Source organism: Notamacropus eugenii, chromosome 1 (genome assembly GCF_028372415.1).
Source record: "Notamacropus eugenii isolate mMacEug1 chromosome 1, mMacEug1.pri_v2, whole genome shotgun sequence".
Classification (NCBI taxonomy): domain Eukaryota; kingdom Metazoa; phylum Chordata; class Mammalia; order Diprotodontia; family Macropodidae; genus Notamacropus; species Notamacropus eugenii.
The window spans coordinates 91051822-91059076 of record NC_092872.1 but is presented as its reverse complement, the minus strand read 5'-3'; the positions used below and the strand labels follow the sequence as shown (position 1 = coordinate 91059076).

The window sequence follows — 7255 nt, the reverse complement described above, 5'->3', positions numbered from 1 at the left end:
GTCTTCAGGGCCTTCTGTTTAAATTTCTTTGACTCATGGGATGGGGATAAAGAGGGAGTGGGTGGGGGAAGGAAGGTGTGTCTGCAAAAGGGGAAGAATCAAAAATAACCATTCGGGAGAACAAATGGGAGGTACAGAACTGTGTTGGGAATAGAGGCGTCTTTCAAGTCATCTCAAGCTAACGAAAGCTGCTAAGTATGCCTTGGGTGTTCTGTTATATTTAGGGTAGGCCCTTAATTTCAAAAAATACAAAAAAATTAGTTATGCCCAGAGAATGAGTCTACAATCAGTAATTAAGAGATGGCCCCCCATTTTCCCCCCTCTGGCCTCTGTCCCAACTGATTTTGAAATGATGGGCTACAGAAACACAAGTTTCCTTTTATTCTCAGTTGTCCAAACATCTTGAATAACCAATAAACAATTAAATGCCTAAGTGTACCAGGTAGCTGGGTTGGGGATAGACATCTTTCAAGCTAACGAAAGCTGCTAAACATGCGTGCTCTGTTACATTTAAGTTACCCAGCCCTTAATTAAAAAAAAAATACAAAAAAATGAGTTATGCCCAGAGAAGAATGTGTGTCTACAATCAGAAATAATTAAGGAAGAGATGCCCCCAATTTTCCCCTCCCTGCTCTCTGTCCAAGGGAAGGTGAGCATCACTGATTTTGAAATGGTCACTAAAGAAAACAACACTGTGTGAAACTCTGGACAGCAAGAGATGTCATGATGTTATATGCCTACCTTAGGACAGCAACATAATTCAAGTATGCCCATGGGAACAAAATTATCCTGAATTTATTTACACTGAAGGTTCCAGATAAGATTCTAAGGCATCAAGAACCACTTTGATTGGCATTGTTGGATTTATTTTCTACATGATCTTAGTTATGACCTGTTGAAATCACAAGCAGTGCTATATAAATTATAGGTTTATAATCCTTTTATGGTCTGGGTGATGATTGAACATTAACCAGATTTTAGGATGGACTTCATTGAAGAAGGCTACTTATGTGAAGGAGTAACTTCCTGTATATTTTTTTACTTTGCAGTTTATTTTCTATGTATTTTGTTTGTCCCATTTGAAAGTAACTAAGCTTCTTCTGAAGGCAGGGAAGGACTAAGTCTTTGGGTCTTCAGTGCCTGGCAAAACTAGTGGACACATAATAATGCTTTTTTTTAATAATTGCCATTGATTATGGAGTTAGAGAAAGATATAGAGATAAAGATAAGAATAACGAGGACCCAAAAATCCCTTTTCTATATAGCATTTGGGGCTTAGAAGGTCAAGAATAAAAAAAAATACACATGATCTCACGGAAAAGAAACTATTGTCCTCAAGTATCTAATATGTATACACAATACAGTATGTATATGTGTATGTGTGTTGTGTATTTCAAGAGTTATATTTTAGCTACTTTAAAGCTTCATGGGAGTATCACCTCACCAGTAGACTTATACAGTTTAGTCCTTTCCACATCGAGGGGGTGCAGCACCACACCCTCTCAAAAAATTGTTTGACCAGAAGAAATCTGAATTAGAAGAAATGAGAAGAAATCAGAAATGCATGTTGATATTATACAATATACATATATGTTATGCATTTCTGAGTTTCTAAACTTTTTCTGTGTCACCTGCTGGCCTTGTGTTGCCTTTGGCTTAGTTTACTCAAAATACCCTAAAACATTCCCATTGAATTTCTTATGCTGATCTGAGATATATCAAAACCCATGAGGGGGAAAATCTAAGTCATCTTGAAGTGAACAAGTAGGACAGAAAAATATTTTTGATTGAAATCGAGGAGATCATAGGACTATTATATTTTTCTTTGTAATCACACAGGGGTTGAGGGGGAAAAGGCCCATAATTTGCTCAACACAAACATGGAATCAAATTGAATTGAGGGTGGTAATAGTTTAAGAGTACTTGCTCTGGGAAATCAGAGGGACTTATGCTCAAATCTGGTGAGAGGCTTAAATATATTTGTGTGATCTTGAGCATACTTGGACCTCTCCTGATAATGCTCAGTTTTCTCATCTCCTCTATAAAATGAAGGGAGAATTAGACTGGAAGATGGCCTCTAAGAGGGTTCCCTTCTATGATCTATGAATCTCAGACCCTTTGATGACCCTACAAATCAAATTGAAATGAATCAAGACTTTGGATTTTGTCCTCTCTGTAATTCACTCAAAGACAAGAAAACATGTAAACTTACTTCTCTAAATCCACAATTCACATAGAGTTTTTGATGAGTTTGTATTGATGGGCACACTGTCACCTTTGGAGGGTAATAATAGTGAGATAAGGTAGCAGAAATGTTTCATTCAGTGATTTACACTTTTTTTTTTATTAGACAAAATGGGGAAAACTTGTTCTAGTGTAAATTGGCACTCGATTTTCTTGTTAGTAAGTCTGAGAAGAGTTGCTTTAGGCATTTGGGGTGTTTAAGTAACTTCTTTGTTAAAAGGTATGTCTTTCTAAGAGGAAGGATGAGATATATATATATGTATATATATAGTATGTATGTATGTGTATATATATGTATGTGTGTATATAATACATATATATGACTTTGTATGTTGCTCAGTTGTTTCAGTTGTGTCTGATTCTTCATGATTCCATTTGAGTCTTTCTTGGCAAAGATATTGGAGTGGTTTGCCATTTCTCCAAGGAAACTGAGGCAAACAAGATTAAGTGACTTGTGCAGAAGCCATACAACTAGTAAAATGTCCGAGGTCAGATCTGAACTCAAGTTCTTCTGATTCCAGGTCCTCTATCCATGTACAACCTGTACATACATACATCAATACACACACATATATACATATATATACACATACACATATTATATGTATATGTGAATGTATTTACTTTATGTATACATATTACACATTATACATGCATATATGTGTATATATAATTAAAAATGTATAGTTTGACATATTAGCTATATAATATGTATAGTTGACATAAGAACATATCAAGACATTAATAAAATGTATTTTTAAAAATAAAAAGTGATTAAACTATGGATGGTCTTCCAGAGGTCTTTTCTGCTCCAATGCTATGATTCTAAGGCAAAGAAGTCTTAGAAATATTTCATCTTTCTACTCAACTTTTAGGAACCACTTTCTTCTTCTCTACCCCCACACCCCAAACCTTGAGTTTGCAGGCATATGAGCTCAATACTTAGAAAAGAATTGTACAGTCACAGGGCTAGAAAGCAGAAGACCCACCCCATATGGGTCATAGTGAACAAACCCCTTTTATCTGCTTGGGAAAACCCCCTTTGGCCAAAACTAAATTACCACCAGGAGCAACAGGTTGGCAGTTTCAACTTAGCCCCCAAACAGTAGCAGCAGCAAGAGAAGTTCAAGCAAGAGATGGCATGGCAAAGATTTCTTGGGAGCAGGAGTCCAAGTCAGAACTGTCAGACCCCGGAAGAGAAGAAGGCAACGAAGGTGAAGGAGAGCCCAACTCTATGGGAGGAAAAGGGAACACTTCTATGGGAGAAGGGCTGAGTTCCAAGGGAGGCAAAGGAAGGGAGCAGAAGTAGTATGTCCATTCATTTCCAATACTTAATCTATCATATCAGATAGCTAAGCAATAGAAGCTAGGTTTGGGTGCCAAAGTTTCCCTACTAAGTTGTATGTGCTTAGGAGGATATAAAAGGCTCTCTAATAGAAGAAGAAGAAGATAGACTCACCACCATAGATTTTCTGTTCCTGCTTGGGAGGAACTTTGCTTAAAAGCAAAAAGAACAAAAAAAGATCTTCGATCCCTTTCAAGTTTCAGTACACACCAAAAGAAAAAGCCAAGATTCCGACTCTGTGTCTAAGGCCTTAGAGATCCAAGTAGCCAAATGCCGGCCACCTGTCAATAAATCTGAAAATCACTCATTGTCAGACCCACTTTGTTGCACCTAAGAAGGAAGGCTTGCTCAGGATGGACAGTGGTGGGTCAGAGTTTCAAGAGACAGTGGGGTATAAAGGGTAGAAGAACAGTTGAGACTTTCAGGGTAATCTATATGACCTTGCAAGGACAAAACCAGCCTTTGACCTTTTTAAACTGGGATTCAAAGATTCTAGAATTCAGCTTCAGCTTTCAAGTCTCTGAGAAAAGGTGGAAAAATCAAAGGACATTTTGAGCTGGAAAAAGTCACCTCTGATTTTCAACATTATTAACCCAAGATCAAGGTTAAACACCTTGATCAGTCCCCTCCTCCCCAAAAGGGTCAATGTTAACCCAAATGATCAATGTTAAAGATGCCCCCTCTTCCCACCAGGATTCCAACATTGCTTTTAAAAGTTTTGTGGATTCTAATCTGTTTTACAAACAGGGTCTCAAGCAGGTCATGCCTCCACCCTACTTCCCTGAATATTATATCATGCATCTCATTTGGGGGAAAAAACATCCTTTGTTCTTAATCTATTGAGAATTAAAGCACAGGAGGACCTTGATTCAAATTACTGTCTGTGATACTTGAAAATGACAAAAATAACATTCATGTAAGTGCTGCTTACTACGTGCCTGGCACTGTGCTAAGTGCTTTAAAATTATCTCATTTGATTTCTCAAAATAACCCTGGGAGGTAGTAAATCACTTTGCAGATGAAGAAACTGAGTCAGACAGAGATGAAATGACTTGTCCAGGTTCAACACAGTGATAAGTAGCTCAGACCAGATTTAAACTCGGGTTTCTACTTCTCTGCTCAAGTGGGATGTTGGACAATAGTCAACTAACTTTCTAAGCTTTTAATTTCATTATCTGTAGAATTGAGGGGGGAGTTAGAATAAGACGGAGAATAGGAAGCATTTCCTGCTTCCTCTCCTTCCTGACAATTATGATTAATTCCAATTTTAATATTGAGGTCTCAAAGTTTTACAAAATATTTCTCTGAGCCTTAAAAGCTGAGGTGGTATTGTAGGATTTGAGTCTGAAATGACAGAGGGAAAAAATGTCAAATCTTATCTTGCTTTGGTTTACTCACTCCCTGATAAATTTTTAGTACTGAGCATTTTTTTACCTTGGAAATCAGCAAATGCCACAAATCTGGGCTTTTTGTTGGTGACTATTTTAGATTTAAGAAAGGAAAATGTTGGGCTTTGAGGGTTTTTTGTTTTATTTTTGGAAAGCTCGATTGTTGAACACTACTGGCACATGCTCTGTCTTTTCCCAAACTATGCTTTCTTTGAGGATGTCAATTCTTGTCTTGCTTTGGATACTTTCTCTTCTCCCCTTGTTCATTAGGAGAAAAGAACCAGAGAAAGAAAACAATATTCCGCAGTCACCCTGTTAGAGGCAAAACCAGATTTCTTAGACTCCAAGGGAGTAGACTATGGTGGAGAATGGCTGGCTTATTTAATTTTTGTATCTCCTCCAATTCTTTATCCTTCAAGCATTTACTAAGTATTAGCTAAACAAAGTGGGGTCACATAGCACAGGCCTGATAAGAACTCGCATTTCTTTGGCATATGTAGATACTTCTCCACTGATGATGCCCATCTCATGTATTATTATTTCAGTCAATCGCCTGTCTGCTAGAATTGCCCTGGATCAAAAATTAATAATCATTAGGGGTCACAATTTGGTGACAAAGCTCTCAGAACCTAATGGGTTCAGAAGCATCAGACAGAAAACACCAAAAAGCTACATACATATTTACTCCAAGGTTCCCTGATCTGATCCTTGGGCAATCTCTTTCATAGCTTCATTTTAGACTGGCATATAGCATCCTTCAAAAAACATAGAGGTTCACACAGCACACACAATGATGACAGCAGAGTAAGATTTTATTGGAAGCTTTATCCTATAACAAACTTGGTGATTTAATTATTTGTAAAGAGAATGAGAATGGATAGATTATTTCTTTCTACTGTTTCATGATTTTAGAGTTTTCCATTTTGGGGGGTTTGAGAGAAGAAGAGGGGTTTTTTGAGTAGATATGAGAAGTCTACAAAGAGATCAGATTCCACACAGTCTGAGCTTAAAAGTGAGAGGAGAGTTGTGTTTGTCCTTCGAAGAGGACCATGACATCAAGATGATGACATGACTTGCAGCTGACTTTGATTTGAGTGAGGGAGGGCTGTGCAAGGTCATCAACCTCACTTTCTTTTCCTGAGCCATCTGGGTCTAGTGACCTGATATTCATCACGACAACTGGAGATGACCCAAGATGCAATGGAAAACCGTGGCCCTTTCAGGCTAAGGTCTTATCACATTCTCACTTTGAGTGAGATACACCCGTTCAATGAATAGTCTTCTTTAAGTTATTCAAGGGATGGCTCCTTTAATAACAAAAGAAAATCAAACTGGAAGAGAAAGACCCTCAGGATTCCTGGGTAAAAGAGAAACAATGACTATTTAGTTATTACTAACTAATGGAGAGGGGAGTGAGCAAGAGAGGAAAGCATTTGCTTTGTGATGCGGACCTCTTGTGTCCCTGCCCCACTCCTGTTGCTCCCCGTCCCTTTTCCCTCCCCCCATTCCTGGCTCCACCTCCAGGGAAAATCAAGAAAGAAACATCCTTGGAAGAGGTACTGAGGTGACTTAGCTGGAAGTGATGGGCTCCAGCTGTACCAAACTAGGGGGGGTGCAGGGCCATAAATATGAGTATGCCCTGAGGAAATGGCTGGCCTGTGTCACTGAGGACAACTTCTCTTTCTCATCCGAGGAGGAAGATCAGGGAGAAGAACTTCCAAAAGTTCAAGGAAAGCTTCTCATGATGGAGGAGTCCTCCCCAGAAAAATGTTGTCCTTCCAGTCAAAAGGAAGACCAGACCCCTCCAAAAGCATAGACAGCAGCCCACTTTTCCCAGCCACCATCTGACCCAACAGCACAGTCACCCAGGAGAAGAATGCATGTAACTGTAAGAACCAAGAAGAAACCCATTCCAGAAAATCCACCACAATAAAAGGCTTCTCCAAGGAATTTCTTTTCTCACTCCTGGTTCACTTCAGCCTGGTTAGAGAGGGGTCCTTAGAGACTTGGGGGGGTCAGAAATGAGCAGGCCAAGAACATTAAGACACTACCTGACTAGAGATGAGGACAGAGGTCAGGTTTTTCTTTGCTAGGCAAGATTTCTGGGGCTTTGCCCAGATGGGGTATGTGGGTAGGGAGGGTTGCCTCTTCCTTTGGTGGTTGGGGAAAGAAAGATACTTTCTCTTCATGAGATTTCAGAGACAAAGTGTCACTATGCCTCATCATCAGGCCTGAAAAATCTGCTGCTGCCGGCTTCAGCAGGGGCTCCTCACTTGCA

General features: G+C 39.1%; 1 long non-coding RNA gene across 1 annotated transcript; it reads left to right on the top strand.

Moving 5' to 3' along the window:
* The first annotated feature begins 6414 nt into the window (after positions 1-6414).
* On the top strand, positions 6415-6927 carry LOC140523404 (uncharacterized). Its single transcript, XR_011973394.1, has 2 exons — positions 6415-6533; positions 6671-6927. It is a non-coding gene; the product is annotated as an uncharacterized lncRNA (long non-coding RNA).
* Positions 6928-7255: the final 328 nt, after the last annotated feature.